We start from the raw sequence: 16,736 nt of genomic DNA on the forward strand, positions 1-16,736 counted from the left end.
GCAAACTCCCCATGAATGCCAAGGAGTAGATGCCCGTCTTCTTGGGGCATCAGGACTCCCAGCAACGGCCATCCCCACAGGTGGCCTTTGCTGTGGCCAGGTGGCGCCCGTGAGGCGCGCCCTGATCGGAATGGGTGGCATCAGGGTGAATGAATCGCACTGAAGCTGATGAAGTTGTCCAACACTGGTGGTCGAACTTCCGCAGCAGTCTCTAAGCGAGGAAAAGGCGAGTATAACGTTGACAGATATGACCCCAGATCGTTCCCTTACCTGGCCACACCATGGGAGCAACGCAGGGCACTGACCGCTGTGACCGAGTGGTTCTAGGCGCTTCAGTCCAGAATCGCGCTGCTGCTACGGTCGCAGGTTCGAATCCTGCCTCGGGCATGGATGTGTGGGATGTCATTAGGTTAGTTAGGTGTAAGTAGTTCTAAGTCCAGGGGACTGATGACCTCAGATGTTAAGTCTCATAGTGCTTAGAGCCATTTGAACTATTTGAACGCAGGGCTGAAGTTCACAGACAGACACATTCTCCTCAACACTTGGTTTGTGCCAGGTCTAATGGGGAATCCTTTTTGACGACAAAGCCTCTGCTTCTTGTAGAGAACTTAGACGACATGTTCGGGGAAGTGGGGGGAATGTCCAAAATGCGGAACGGGTCAGTATTGATAAAAACAGCATGCACGTGCATTGAACCCTGTGACAAGCTGGGCGACGTCCCAGTTTCCATGACCCCCCATAAGAGTTTAAACATGGTGCAGAGAATTATATTCCATTGATATCTCCTCTTGCAGTCTGATGATGAGTTGCGCGCCAGTCTACACCGACGAGGTGTAGACTTCGTCTGGCATGTGTATAGGGGGCTTAATGACAACTGGGTAGCTATTGGTGACTTGATCTTGGCCTTTGAAAGTGATTCATTGCCCATAAAGGTGAAGGTGATGATATACGGGTTTGACGTTAAACATTGTGTTCCTTTCCCTTTTTGGTGCTTCATATGTTGGAAATTTGGACATTTGTCCTCTCATTGTAACGCCGGCCCCGCATGTCGGGACTGCGGACGTCCGTCACACATAAATGTTCCTCATGTCCCTCCTCCCGTCTATGTCAACTGTGGAGAGCACCATTCCCCTGTTCGCTCGACTGCTCAGTTTTCAGAAGAAGAGGAAAATAATGGGGTATAAGACTCTCGACAGACTGACCTAAGCAGAGGAAAAAAAGAAATATGATTACCTAAACCACGTGCACATGGTCTCTTCCTATGCTGTAGCTTCGAGGACGTCGCCCTCTCTGGCGATGTTGACCCCACCAGCTGTGCCTCATATAGTGGGCCCTGAAGGAAGCTAGACTATGCCTGCCCCTTTGATGGTTTAGGGAACTCCTCCTACCATTGCTCCCTTAACATCTAACTCGAGAGCAACGCCCCCCCCCCCCCCCCCCCCAGCAACAGGGACATCATTCTGCACACCTCGGATGGAGAAGCAACAGCCTCCTCCAGCTCCTCTTGCAAGGAAGGAACTCTCGGGACAGTGCCTTCCAAGGTTGCTGCTGCTATGAAGCTGGGACACCAGCCGGTAGCTGAAGGAGCCACAAGCTGCTGATCATAGGGCTTCAAGATAGTCATCGGTTTCTGAGAGAAACTCAGAGAAGCCCTCAGAAACCGAAAAAGGAGCGAAAGGACAGGAAAAGTAAAACGATAAAGAAGAAAGAGATCCCCAGTGGGACCGTATACTGCAAGTGCCAGTTCTGAAGATAAGGTGGAGATCCTAGTGTCCCACGAGGACCTAGATCTCCCTGGAGCCTCAGAACCAAAGGACACAACTGCCTCCTCAGTCCATGCAGGGACTGAAAGATTAATGCTCCAGTGGAATTGCGATAGTTTTTTCCACCACCTGGCTGAGTTATGACATCTCTTACGCACTTCACATGCTTTCTGAATTGCTCTTCAGGAAACTTGGTTTGCAGCAATTCAGACTCTGGCTCTTTGCCGCCATCGGGGATATTACAAGACCTGTACTGACTACGACAGGGTGTCAGGTGGAGTATGTGTATATGTCTGTGACTATGTATATAGCGAATCGGTGCCTCTCCAAGCAACTTTAGAGGCTATGGTTGTCAGGGTATGGATGACACAGAATCTTACCAACTGCAGTGTCTGTCTTTCCCCAGATGGTGAAGTACCTCAAAATGCATTGGCTGCACTGGTTTCTCAACTCCCCCCACCTTTCCTCACTCTGTGTGATTTCAATGTCCATAACCCTCTGTGGGGTGGGACCACAATCACTGGCCACGGTAAATATGTCGAAAATCTACTGGCACAACTCGATCTTTGTCTTTTAAATACTTTTGCTACCACACATTTCAGTGTGGCAATGGCACCTACTTAGTCATTGATCATTCAGTGTGCAGTTCTGGCCTTCTACCATCTATTCACTGGAGAGTTCATGACAACCTGTGTGGCAGTGATCACTTTCCGATCTTCTTGTCCCAACCCTAGTGCCACTCCAATGACTGACTGCTCAGATGGACTCTTAACAAGACTGACAGTGTTGCTTTCATCTCTGCTGCCATTGCTGGATCTCCACCACATGGCAATATCGGTGTGGTGATCCAAAACACAACTGCAACCATTGTTTCTGCTGCCAACTTGATGATCCCTTGTTCCTCAGGAACCCCCCAGGAGAAGACAGTGGCTTGATGGTCGCCAGAAATCAGGGAGGCCATCAGAGACAGTAGGTGTGCTCTCCCACGTCATAAGTGGCACCCATCGCTGGAGCACCTCATTGCCTTTAAATGGATCAGTTCCCAGGCCTTCCAGATAATAAAGAGGCGGAGGCAAGAGTGCTGGGAACAGTATGTATCAACCACTGGATCCTGTACCTTTCCTTCTCAGGTCAGGACAAAGTTAAGACACCTTTAAGGATTCCAGACTCCTGCAGGTGTAACGGAGATTGACACAGATGGAGCTATCTGTACCAACGGAGACGCAGCCGCCGAACATTTTGCTGCGCATTATGCTCGAACTTATGGGACCACCAACCTTTCTTAACCTAAAACGTTAGGTGGAACGAAAGCATTTATTATTTACTACACGTCACCTTGAGCCTTAAGATGCTCGATTCAGTGAGTGGAAATTCGTCAGTGCCCTTGCCCATTACCCTGATACAGCTCCCGGGCAGACCGTATTCACTACTAAATGCTTAAACATCTCTCAGTGGATTACCAGCATCACATCCTTGCCATATTCAACCGAATCTGGAGCGAGAGCGAGTTCCCATCACAATGGTGGGAAAGCGTCGTCGTCCCAGTGCTGAAACATGGTAAGAACCCTCTAGGGATGGGCAGCTACTACCCCATTAGTCTCGCCAATGTTCTATGTAAGTTGCTCGAAAGCATAGTGAGCCGGAGGGTGTGCTCGTTCCTTGAGTCCCGGGGCCTTCTGACTCCATCCCCGGGTGGTTTCCACCAAGGTATTTATAACATTCAACCAGTAACAGCAGCATGACGATCGGGTAGAATCTATGCTGCTGCTCATCAGTCCCTGATTGTTTGCAGCCGAAAAACGCGATCCTCCCTTTGTGTAGTGCAACGACGACGGCCCTGACCTGCCCGTTCCACGGAAACGTCTGCCTCTCAGTGTTGCTGCAGCACACTTCCTGCCACACTCTGTGACATGTGTAACGTGCCCGCAACGTATCGCTGTGACCTGCCATCTCCTGACAGAGCAACGGTTTCACTAACCTCAGAGAAAGACAGCTGTTTACGTACCAGAAATCTACAAAACAAAACAAACATTCCACGTCCCATATGCTGAGATGAACCTGAGCATAAGGCACAGATTATTACCAAGCAGTGAAAAAAATGAGACAACATGCGAAAGAAACACGTTGAACAGTGTAACAGCGGTTTGCGGAATAATTTGCTTGTGCATCAAAACAAAACAGCTGAGTAACACGACACTGCTGCATCAGTGTTTGCAGGCCTCACACGAACTCTGATAGGTGTCGGAAGGGTTCCTTGACCCCCAGCACTTAGCAATTGGTGGTTGGCCTTTTGCCCTACAGACAACTTTTTGAAGTGCGCAACTTTGTGGAACTTACTAAACACACGTTTCAATGCCACACATCTCCCCCCTCCCTCCCCCTTTCTGACAAATGCCCCAGATTTTTACACAGTTCTCCATGTCACTTCATCTCGTGCAAAGCCTCTTCATCTCTGAGTAACTACTGCATCCTACATCCATTTCAATCTACTTACAATATTCTTCCTTTGATCTCCCTCTACTATTTTTATCCTCCCCCCTGTTCTCAATTTCCCGTTTCCCATTCTTACCAAACTGACGATTCCATCATTCCTAATAACGTATCCTATCAACCGACCATTCTTTTATAAAGTTGTGCCATAATTTTCCCCATATTAGATTCAGTATCACTTCATTAGTTAGTTGAAACATCTGTCTAATCTGCCACATTTCGAAAACTTCTGTCCTCTTACTGTCTGAACAGCTTATCGTCCGCATTTCACTTACGCATTAGGCTAAATTCAATAGAAATATCTAAAACCTAAATTAGTATTACATGTTAGTAAATTCTGTTTTTCAGAGATGGGTTTGGTGCTATAGCCAGTCTAATTTTATATCATCTCTACTTGGACTATCATCAGACTTTTTTCATCTAAATAGAGAAACACATCTACTACTTTTAATATCGCATTTACTGATGTAATTCCTTTAGCATCATCTGTTTTAATTCGACTGAAATCCATTGCCCTTGTTTTATTTTTGTTGATGTTCATGTTCATGTTTCCTACACAATAATCGTTCCATTTAACCTGTTGTTCTAAATCCTTTGCTGTCTCTGACAGAATTTATACTAGGTTTACAAAATGTCTGAGATCTATTCAAAACGTCTCCAGTGCTGTCGCTTGTGATCGTTGAAGATGTCAGATTGTCATGGAGTAAATTCTAATTAGGAGCTTAGAGGACAACCAGGAAGAAAAACAGTTTTCCGCTTGGTACTACAGTGAATAGAGTCAAATCTATAAAAGACATGCGGAGCTGTTTGCTCTATCGTAACTCTTGTGATTAGACACGATATTAAGAAGGCGGTAACTACAAGAGAACTGTAAAACTATGTGACGACTGTGTTATATTAGTGTGAGAAGATGTTAGTGAGTAATATCCGGATTGAGTGACGGTATTCGATTGGGCGGTGATAACGGGGCCAGCGCCATGTCGTAACGAGTTTTGCACGTGCGCGCTGCGCGGCGGGTATCTGCGGGCAGACGGTTGCATCACCCGCGCGTGGGTCGCCGTGAAAAGCACAAAGGAATGCTGCGCTCACTAGCTTCTTTGTCTGCGCAGTCGTGCCACGGCGGGCGCGCTTCTTTGTGTAACTGAAGCATCGCCACTTAGGCTTACGGGGAGTTTGACTGCCGTTCTGTCAAAACAAATGCGCGTCCACTCAAAAGACACTGAGCGCCAACTACACTATTATCACGTTGTTTCGCTTCTACTACGCAACATTGAATAGAGTCACTAATTATCCTTCTACATGATGATGCTCATAACTAGTTTGGAGGGTCTCCATGTCGTTGGATGTAAATTAATGTAGCTGAGAGATTCGTAGTGTTCTTGGCGTATTTCCCACAGAATCCTGCAGTCAAAGGCAGTATTTCTGCAATACATTTGATGAGCTCCTCAGCTTTTTCGCTGAATTAATGAAATACCACAACACCTCTTACTCATAAGTTAAAGACCCTGTATGTTTCCCATACAAGGGTCAGTTTTGCCCCAAGTCCTTCCCTATGCAGACTGTAGCATGTGCACAGGAATACACGCCGGGACTGTTTTCTTTAAGTGCTGAGCAGAATTATCACTTTCGAAAAATCTAAATGAAATCGGTATTGGCCTATTGAAAGAATGTTTGCCGGCTGAAGTGGCCGAGCGGTTCTAGGCGCTGCAGTCTGGAACCGCGAGACCGCTACGGCCGCAGGTTCGAATCCTGCCTCGGGCATGGATGTGTGTGATGTCCTTAGGTTAGTTAGGTTTAACTAGTTCTAAGTTCTAGGGGACTAATGACCTCAGAAGTTGAGTCCCATAGTGCTCAGAGCCATTTGAACCATTTTTTTGAAAGAGTGTTGTCTTTCAGAGTATACTGAAGCGATGTTCCTGTATTAGATAAGTAATGGGCCGATCTGTGGCCGAGCGGTTCTAGGCGCTTCAGTCCGGAACCGCGCTGCTGCTACGGTTGAGGTTCGAATCCTGCTTCGGGCATGGATGTGTGTGATTTCCTTCGGTTAGTTAGGTTTAAGTAGTTCTAAGTCGAGGGGACTGATGACCTCAGATGTTAAGTGCCAGAAGAGATTTAGTTTCAGTTCTCGATAGTGGTACAGAACTTTTGCTGGCATTTGCTTCATGTTGTTGCTGCATGCAGTCACGAATACAGCTAAGATTTTGGCTCTAGTAGTGTATTCCTTCTCCGATTTAGAGATTTATTGGGAGAAGAGTTCCTGGTCTGGTATCAGCTCACCGAGATACAACATAACGTTTCGTCTCAGAATGGTAACCAGGTTGCCGCTCAACTATGTTTAACTGTGTCAGACGGAACGTGGACAAGAATACAAGTTATTGTTCGGAAATTGCCTACGTACTCCTAAGTGACGAATTGATCATCTATGTGTTCGTAAAGCGGAGGTGGAGTTAAAGATGCGCAAGTTCCATACAGGATATTCTGGCCTGTTTCCGTACGATTTAATTTCTACTTTTAGAAAAGTTTCATAATGCTAATTGAAGCCAAAAGAAGTAAGTTTCGCACAATGTCGGAGTTTCCACTAATTTTACAACTTTCCCTCCACCGCCTGCATTGAGAGCAAATATCCATGCATTACTTTTCTTCCTTTTGATACTAAAGAACAACCAAGTAAGTTTCTGCTTGATGAGTCTTCAGGTGTTGCGAAATTGCGTTTGTCGATGTGGCGGATGCCCTATGTAACATTACTTTAAATTTAGGATAAATGTGTCGTTTTCTACTTGACTGTGAATCGTCCAAGCTCTATTCTACTTATTTTAATGTTTACCTGTTTTTAGTTTGTTTCCGTGTGGGAGATAAGGAGAATCATGCCGGCAATCCTTAAATTAATTTGTGAAGTGGCCCAATAAACACTTTCAAACTGGGTGGAGCAACGGGCCAATGATCGTTAACCCATTATCTGACTGTCATCACGGTAGTGCTACCAGCAGGTAACCACTATACGATTAGTTGGACTTCCGTATATGACGGTTACTAAATATGGATGGGCGCCGAGTTAAATGGTGCAGTGGAGATCATTCACAACATGCGGATTTCTAAACCAGCTAAGTCATGTTGATTTAGGTTTACGGTGGTTTTCCTATTCACTTGAGGAGAATGCTACTATGACTCCATTAAAAAGGTCGTGATCGGTTCTGCTCCCCATCTTTGTCCGATTGACGCTTGCACTTCTCCAATCACATCGTTGTCGAGGAAGGAGTATTACTTCCTAACGTCTCTACAAGATTATTAGAAGCAGACCACCAGCTCGAAATGGAACAAGGTTGGGGCCGGAAATTGACGCATCCTTTTAAGGGTGTCGCTGCCTACGCCTACAGTAATTAGCGGAATGATAAGACGGAAAATGAATCGTGCTCTTCGCGAATATAGTTTTAGTGTCTGTACCACGGCGTCACCTCCCAATATACGTGAGTTACTACGCGCGCCAGATCGGCTGGAGATTGCGTCGAGCGTTGACCGAACTGTGTGCCGATGACGTGGCCCGCACGTCTGAAGGCCGCCGGGGCTCTCGTCTGCTCTCTGTCCAGCCACACACTCGCAAACACCTTTCTTCCACAACTTCTCAAATAAATTTTCTTTCTAATCAATGTAATCGAACCTCGCAAACTGAGATTAATTTAGACACACATATTTTTTACATGTTTGTTAATAATTCGCCAAGCACAAATATTTACACGGATTTTGGTTTATAGATCATACAAAACTCTGAAATTAATGAAAGTTATACGTCTTAACAATGATTTTTAAGAGTAACATTAATAAAAGAAAGCAATAGTGAAACATCTTTTCAGAATAATGTGTAGTCTTCTTTGGAAAAGAATTAATTTTGAGTACTGACCTTTGACCAATTTCTTCTGGTATGGCTTTGCCATTTATACTCGTATGATCCCTACTAAGATCATGAGGAATTTTGCCTTGAACTTGCAAAACCCCTGTTACGCCCTGCAGTATAATGAAGCCTTATTTATATTCTTTTGGTTTTGTCTTGCCTGTAGTGACGAAACAGCTGAAACCAGTACATCCCTTTTCGGAATCTCCTGCTCTTCACACCTTCAATTTTGATCAGCTCTTGGAGGAAGATGTCTTGTTGATATTTATCATAGAAATTTTTTTAGTGAGCGACAATATTTATCTTTGCATCTTCATCCTCCAGTGTAAAACAGCATTTCTTATACCTAAATCAGTCGAAGTTATAAATTACAATGATGATTAAACTGCACACTGTATACAAAAATGCATTTACTTGCTTATATAAATTAATTTCATGTATTTCATTCACTTCCAGTCTTTTCTTTACCTCGATGCGGAATTTTGTTTCCTTTCCAATTCACATATTCCACTCCTTTCACTTTTGAATCACGAATAACATTCCTTTTTCTGCAATGTGATATGTATTTCAGGGTGTGAAGAAGAATCACACATAATTTATTACACCTTGAAAATGACTTCTAAATGCGACAATAATGACCAAATATTTGAAACATAACAACTGAATGTCCAACCTGAACAGGAAAACTATGTGTAAGAGAAGCAAGAGGCCACTCACATCTTGCGTTTTCAATTAAACACACTTCAATACACAGGGGTTCCAGAGATATTGCGACAAACTTCACATGGTTGTAGTGGGAATCTTGAGGAAAAAATCGAGGACAGGAACACGTGAACTGAAACGCCATCCAACCACGCTAAAGAGCGTCGAAGTATAAGGCGCCGGCGCCTGCCGCTAAGCCGCCCCTTAGCTTGATACGCCAACGGACTGTAGGCGGAACGTTTCTCAATGTTGTTTGTATTTCAGTGGTCGCTAGTGATTGCCGCACTCGCCAGTGGAGAAGATGGCGCTAGCTGCTGCATAGTCAGATGTTATCTCCTATGAATGTGATCGTCTGTTGCCTTGATGGATGATGGTTTCGGACACAGGGCTCCATCGGCAGTTTATTTTTCTCCAATAACAGAAAACCACTGATGATTTGAGAGGTTTCCAGGAGGAAAATAAACTGCAGACAGAAACCCATGTCCAAAACCGTCATCAACTGAGGCAACAAAGAATTGCATTGATAGGAAATGGAGAGTTTCTATGCAGCAACTAGCTCCATCTTCCCCACTGGCTATCAAAAATGGTTCAAATGGCTCTGAGCACTGTGGGACTTAACATCTGAGGTCATCAGTCCCCTAGAACTTAGAACTACTTAAACCTAACTAACCTAAGGAAATCACACATATCCATGCCGGAGGCAGGATTCGAACCTGCGACCGTAGCAGTCGCGTAGTTCCGGACTGGAGCGCCTAGAACCGCTCGGCCACCACGGCCGGCCACTGGCTATCGTGGCAATCAGTCGTGATCGCAGAATAACAAACAACACTGTGAGACATTCCGCTTACGATCTGTCAGCGTACAAAGTCTCGTTTGCAGACAAAGTGGTGACGTAGTGGCAGATGTTGTGCCTATAACTTCGACACTGTAGCATCGTTGGAAAATGTTTCTGGTCACGGGTTCCTATCCTCGATTTGTTCTTCAGGACACCCTCTACAATCCCTCGATGATTCTGGGACACCCTGTAGTAATTCTAAGAGAGCACGAGCTAATGAACAATCACCTTCCTGCATGCGGTTAAGATTTTGAGCTCCGATAGTGACGATGTTTGACAAATTGCGCTTCTTCTACGTATTAATCCAGTTACCTTTCATCATCCAGTTCAAATATATAACTTATTTTCGTAAACCAGTTGACTCAAGAACTTTCTGCAACGACCAATACAATTTTTGCTCTCACTTATTCACCATGTCTTTACTAATTCATCTTGCTTTCAGTGTGTCGGTGATTGTCCTGGAGTACTATTGTTTTAAATGGATACGACTTGAAGTTTGTTTAATCTGTAACGTACTGACTGATTTATATAGATACAGCTACGTATTAATTTGGATTTTTGTACGTTACGACATTCCGTCATGTATTCCCTTCGAAAAGCTGATACACTAGTCTCTATATCGTTACGGCCAAACTCTAAAATAGACAGCCATAATTCGTAGTACATACTTCAAAACGTGTGTCTTTGTCTAGTGTACCACGTGTAATAACGTTTAAAATACAATCAGTGAACTTGATTTCAGATTTCGAAGAATAAAGACCTGACACAGTTATGTCCTGTTGTTATGAATAGTCAAGAGCTGAGAGTATATCGGAAGAGTTACAGAGCAATGCAGATCAAAACACTAGACCTTTAGAATACAACAGCGTGCAAAATAAGTATTTACTAAAGCTCTGATACTAGTTTTATACATTTAAGAAAGATGACAAAGCAGGGAATATCTTCCCTAAACAGTCAGTATGAGAGATGATTACTTTTATCTATCACAAATTCGTAATAAGTAACGTGGCATGGTTTTCCACGGCAGTTCGCCTTATTCCTGAAAACGAACTCAGCAAAGATCTGGAAGAGTCCTCCGTGACCTTTGACGGGCAACTAACGCATCCCAGACATGGCCAGTAGAAATGGCAACAAGGGACTACGCTGATCAGTATCAAATGAAATTGTTTTCGACCATGAGGAAGTCTAAACGAACTGCAGCACTGAAAAATAATACACACATCAAAAAAGGTTCTGCGTCATCTCGGTTCCGAGAGTTCAGGAACCTGTACAGAAAACTGGAATACAGATCAACATAAACATCATTTCCGCCCTCTTTATTGCTCATGAAAACCACAAATTGAACGTTCTACCACCGTACAACGACTGCTGCACACACCTGCACCTCTAATACCCAGTAGCACGTCCTCTTGCACTGATGCATGCCTGTATTCGTCGTGGCATAATATCCACAAGTTCATCAAGGCACTGTTGGTACAGATAGTCCCACTTCTCAACGGCTATTCGGCGTAGATCCCTCAGAGTTGTTGGTGGGTCACGTCGTCCATAAACAGCCCTTTTCAATCCATCCCAGGCATTTTCGATAGGCTTCATGTGTGGAGAACATGCTGGCCGCTCTAGCCGAGCGACGTCGTTATCCTGAAGAAAGTCATTCACAAGATGTGCACGATGGGGGCGCGAATTCTCGTCCATGAAGACGAATGCCTCGCCAGTATGCTGCCGATTTCGTTGTACTATCGGTCGCAGGATGGCATTCACGTATTGTACAGCCGTTAAAGCGCCTTCCATGGCCTTTAGCGGCGTACGCCGGCCCCACATAATGTCACCCCAAAACATCAGGGGACCTCCACCTTGCTGCAATCGCTGGGCAGTGTGTCTAAGGCATTCAGCCTGACCGGGTTGCCTTCAAACACGTATACGACGACTGTCTGGTCGAAGGCATATGCGACACTCATCGGTGAAGAGAACGTGGTGCCAATCGTGAGCGGTCCATTCCGTATACTGTTGGGATCATCTGTACCGCGCCGCATGGTGTCGTGGTTGCACAAATGGACCTCGCCATGGACGTCGAGAGTGAAGTTGCGCATCATTCAGCCTATTGCGCACAGGTTGAGTCGTAACACGACGTCCTGTGGGTGCACGAAAGGAGTTATTGAATATGGTGGCGAAGCTGTCAGGATTCCTCCGAGTCATAATCCGTAGGTAGCGGTCAGCCCTTGGGTGGCCTGAGCGAGGCATGTCATCGACAGTTCCTGTCTGTCTGTATCTTCTCCATGTCCGAACAACATCGCTATGATTCACTCCGAGACGTCTGGATACTTCCCTTATTGAGAGACCTTCCTGGCACAAAGTAACTATGCGGACGCGATCCAACCGCGGTATTGACCGTCTAGGCATGGTTGAAGTCCAGGCAGCACGAGCCGTGTACCTCCTTCCTGGTGGAATGACTGAAACTGATCGACTGTCGGAACCGCTCCGTCTAACAGGTGCTGTTCATGCATGGTTGTTTACATCTTTGGGCGGGTTTAGTGACATCTCTAAACAGTGAAAGGGAGTGTGTGTGTGATACAATACCCACAGTCAACGTCTATCTTCAGGAGTTCTGGGAACTGGGGTGATGCAAAACCTTCTTTTGTTGTGTGTATATGTGGTGGCATTTCGATAACCCTATACTTCTGAGCGTGCAAGCTATTCCTCTGACCAACTATGAATATTTGATGCTTACCTCAACCTACAAAACGCCATTTCCCCTTAAATAAGGATTATACCATCACCAGAATTTACTACACTATGTGAAAATGGTTCAACTGACTCTGAGCACTATGGGCTTAACATCTGAGGTCATCAGTCGCCTAGAACTTAGACCTACTTAAACCTAACTAACCTAAGGACATCACACACATCCATGCCCCAGGCAGGATTCGAACCTGCAACCGTAGCGGTCACGCGGTTCCAGACTGCAGCGCCTAGAGCCGCTCGGCCACAACGGCCGGCTACACTATGTGATCAAAAGTATCCAACCAACAACATACGTTTCTCATATTAGGTGCATAGTGCTGCCACCTACTGCCAGGTACTCTGCCAGCAACCTCTGTACTCATTAGATATCGTGAGAGAGCAGAATGGTGCCCTCCGCTGAACTCACGGAGTTCGATGGTGGGCAGGAGATTGGGTGTCACTTGTGTCGTAAGTCTGTACGCGAAATTTCCACACTACTAAACATCCCTAGGTCCACTGTTTCCGATGTGATGGTGAAGTGGAAACGTGAAGGGACGCGTACAGCACAAAAGGGTACAGGCCGACCTCGTCTGTTGACTGATAGACACGGCCGACTGCTGAAGTGGCTCGTAATGTGTAATAGGGCAGACATCTATCCTCACCATCACACAGGAATTCCAAACTGCATCAGGATCCCCTACAAGTACTATGACAGTTATGTGGGAGGTGAGAAAACTTTGATTTCATGGTCGAGAGGCTGCTCATAAGCCACACATCACGCCGGTAAATGCCAAACGAGGCCTCGCTTGGTGTAACGAGCGTAAGCAATGGACGATTGAACAGTGGAAAAACGTTGTGCGGAGTGACGAATCACGGTACACAATGTGGCGGCCCAATAGCAGGGTGTGAGTATAGCGAATGCCCGGTGAACGTCATCTGCCAGCGTGTGTAGTGCCAACAGTAAAATTCAGAGGCGATGCTGTTATGGTGTGGTCGTGTTTTTCATGGAGGGGGTTTACGACACAATCACAGCACAGGCCTACATTGATGTTTTAAGCACCTTCTTGCTTCCCACTGTTGAAGAGCAATTTGAGGATGGCGATTGCATCTTTCAACAATATCGACACCTTTTCATAATGCACGGCCTGTGGCGGAATGGTTACACGATAGTAACATCCCTGTAATGGACTGGCCTGCACAGAATCTTGACCTGAATCCTATAGAACACCTATGGGATGTTTTGGAACGCCGACTTCGTGCCAGGCCTTACCGACCGACATCGATACCTCTCCTCAGTGCAGCATTCCGTGAAGAATGGGCTGCCTTCTCCACGAAACGTTCCAGCATCTGATTGTACGTATGCCTGCAAGAGTGGAAGCTGTCATCAAGGCTGAGGGTGGGCCAACACCATATTGAATTCCAGAATTATCGATGGAGGGTGCCACGAACTTGTAAGTCATATTCAGCCAGGTGTCCAGATACTTTTGATCACATAGTGTATTTCTACAGCGCTTCTGTGAGTGTACTGGCTACCACTTACCCTTCGCACGAATATGATATGAGAATACTTCTGCTACTATAAACAGGATTCCAGAATGAGATGTGGCTAAGCCATGTCTCCGCAATATCCTTTCTTTCAGGAGTGCTAGTTCTGCAAGGTTCGCAGGAGAGCTTCTGGAAAGTTTGGAGGTAGGAGACGAGGTACTGGCAGAAGTAAAACTGTGAGGACGGGCCGTGAGTCGTGCTTGGGTAGCTCAGTTGGTAGAGCACTTGCCCGCGTAAGGCAAAGGTCCCGAGTTCGATTCTCGGTCCGGCACACAGTTTTAATCTGCCAGGAAGTTACATAAACAGGATTAACTTCTATAGAACTTATTCCACCATTCAGTCATGACCCAATCTGATTGATGCCGACTTTGGAAAAAATCAAGTCCGTCTTCGCTCTGCTATGAGTAAGATACACACTGCCGGATGTATGACACCCAGACCGATTCGCCTGAACCTCCGATGCACATTTCGTCAAAAAGCATGTGTTTCTGAAGCATCAGTATAATGTGTAAGCAATGGCCTTGTAGAATGTTAGTAATGATAGTTTAGTCCCCTTCCATTCATTTCTAAAACTTTTGGCCCGATGCTCCGAAATGCAGGGATTCACCTGAGCCGTGCCTTGTTATCATGAGCCTTCCCGCGGAAGAGACGTGCCGTTTACAAGTGTTGTTGTCAGCTCTGGAAGAGGTGTCGCATTTGAAGACTGACTGACAGCTGAGGGACGCCACCAAGTTTTCTCCGGACCTGAAGCTTAAAGGCATTCTCATTACAAACAAAAAGATCCGCTGTTAAACTACAGCTTTCTTGGAGACTCAGAAATGCAGAGAAGGGACATCTAGACGCATTCACTGACGTTTCTCAAGAAAATTCAGCGTGTAATATCAAGTACACGATAAATCACACAGAGTGTAAATGCTGTTTTACTTGCCTTATCACCGTGGGTGCACAATGTAAGTTTGAAAACTAATGCATCGTAAGCAGCCTTAGTCGCTCACAAAAGACTCAGCACAGAGAATCTCCTGCACCACTAATCCCAGACGCCACATAAATAACCCTTTCTTCCCATGCAAAAAACTTGAGAATAATTCCGGAGCATCACTTAGACTGGTCTGAACACACAGCTGCAGTCTGTGAGACGGTGTCAGCGTTACTTCATTCTTTACAGCAATATAAAAATTAATTATCTTTCTAGCTTAATAGCAGCTTATAGAGATACTAATACGTCCCATGTTCGACTACGGTGATACTATTCTCCGAGGATCTTCGTACGAAAGCCCAGGAAGGCGCGAACTGGCGACGAATGCTTCTGTGCTATTCATTTGTGACGTACGCTGTTTTGACCATACCCCTCCTGACAAAAAACAATTATAATGGCTACCTGCCAATAAGCTTAAAGATTATCATACCCTGTATTTGCTCTATCGTCTTCTCTATCATTGCACTCCCTCTTTTTTATCTTCAACTCTTACATAGTTACCTGGACATTCATATTTGATATTAACAATTTATTCTATTTCAGAAATATTTTTATGCTAATGCCGGTCTGAATTTTGTATCCTATCTACTTTTCTCGTTCTCAGTCATTTACTGCCCAAATAGAAGAACTTATTTACTACTTTTAGTGTCTCATTTTATAACGTAATTCCCTTCGCGTCACCTGATTTAATTCTATTATATTTTACTGCTATAGATTTACTTTTATGGTGTTCATCTCATAACTTCTTTTTAAAACACTATCCGTTCCATTGATCTTCCCTTCCACGCCCTCAGCTGTCTCTGACAAAATTATAATGTTGTCACCAAACGTCAAAGATTGTGAATTTTAATTCCTTTTCCTAATTTCTCCTTGATTTCCTTTCATGGTTTATTAACGCAGAGATTGGGTAATAGCGGTGATAGACTGCAATCCTGCCATACCCCCTGCTCAACTGATGCTTCCCTTTCCTACCGTTCGATTCTTGTAACTGCAGTTTAGCCTCTATACAAGTTGTGAATAAACTTTCACACCCAGCCACTTTTAGAATTGCAAAAAGTATACTCCAGTCAACATTATTAAAAGCTTTCTGCAAGTCTACAAATCGTATGAACGTAGACTTGTCTTTCTTCAACCTATGTTCTAAGATGAGTCGTATGGTCAGTATTGTTTCTTGCGCTCCCGTGTTTTTCCGGAATGCGAACTGACGTTCCTTTTTTGTTTACTTCGTATTCTTAAAGAGATCTAAATAACTAACGTCAGTGTCTCCTTTTTCTTTACTTTTCATTATAAACTGGCAGCCTCTTTACTTGGTTGGTCTTTTAAATTTAAATATGTTCATTCGTAGTATGATTATTGGTAATGCCTAATGTGTTCGTTGCTATTAAATTGACGCCGGTGTACTCTTTCGTAATGTGTAGGCAAACATCATGTAACCTTACATAGGAATAAATCATTTATACGTAGCTTGCAATCTGACTTCAATGTTATTATTTTTATGAAAATAATTTGAAATTAACTACTGAAGTTACAGTTTATGGATTAATAGCTGAATAAGAAACAATTTTTTACATTGGAATTCCAAAATATATCTACTTTTGCCATGTTATACACTGACATGCCTTAGAAGTAAAACTGTCGTCAAAATGCTATGACTTTGGAAAGCATTCCTGTGAACATAGATATAAGGACCATTGACTTTCACTTTTCCTTCTTGAGAGCGGAAATCGGATTGATTCACCAATCTGACATTTCTCCCCTTGTTGTGTAATATCTAATCAACGTTCCAGAGCCCTAGCCATTTCGTGGAACCTCCTATCAGTT

General features: G+C 44.6%; 1 non-coding gene across 1 annotated transcript; it reads left to right on the plus strand.

Moving 5' to 3' along the window:
- Window positions 1-14,136: 14,136 nt before the first annotated feature.
- On the plus strand, window positions 14,137-14,211 carry Trnat-cgu (transfer RNA threonine (anticodon CGU)). The gene has a single exon. It is a non-coding gene; the product is annotated as a tRNA-Thr (tRNA).
- The last annotated feature ends 2,525 nt before the right edge of the window (window positions 14,212-16,736 follow it).

This window comes from Schistocerca nitens, chromosome 3, assembly GCF_023898315.1.
Source record: "Schistocerca nitens isolate TAMUIC-IGC-003100 chromosome 3, iqSchNite1.1, whole genome shotgun sequence".
NCBI classification, from domain to species: Eukaryota; Metazoa; Arthropoda; class Insecta; order Orthoptera; family Acrididae; genus Schistocerca; species Schistocerca nitens.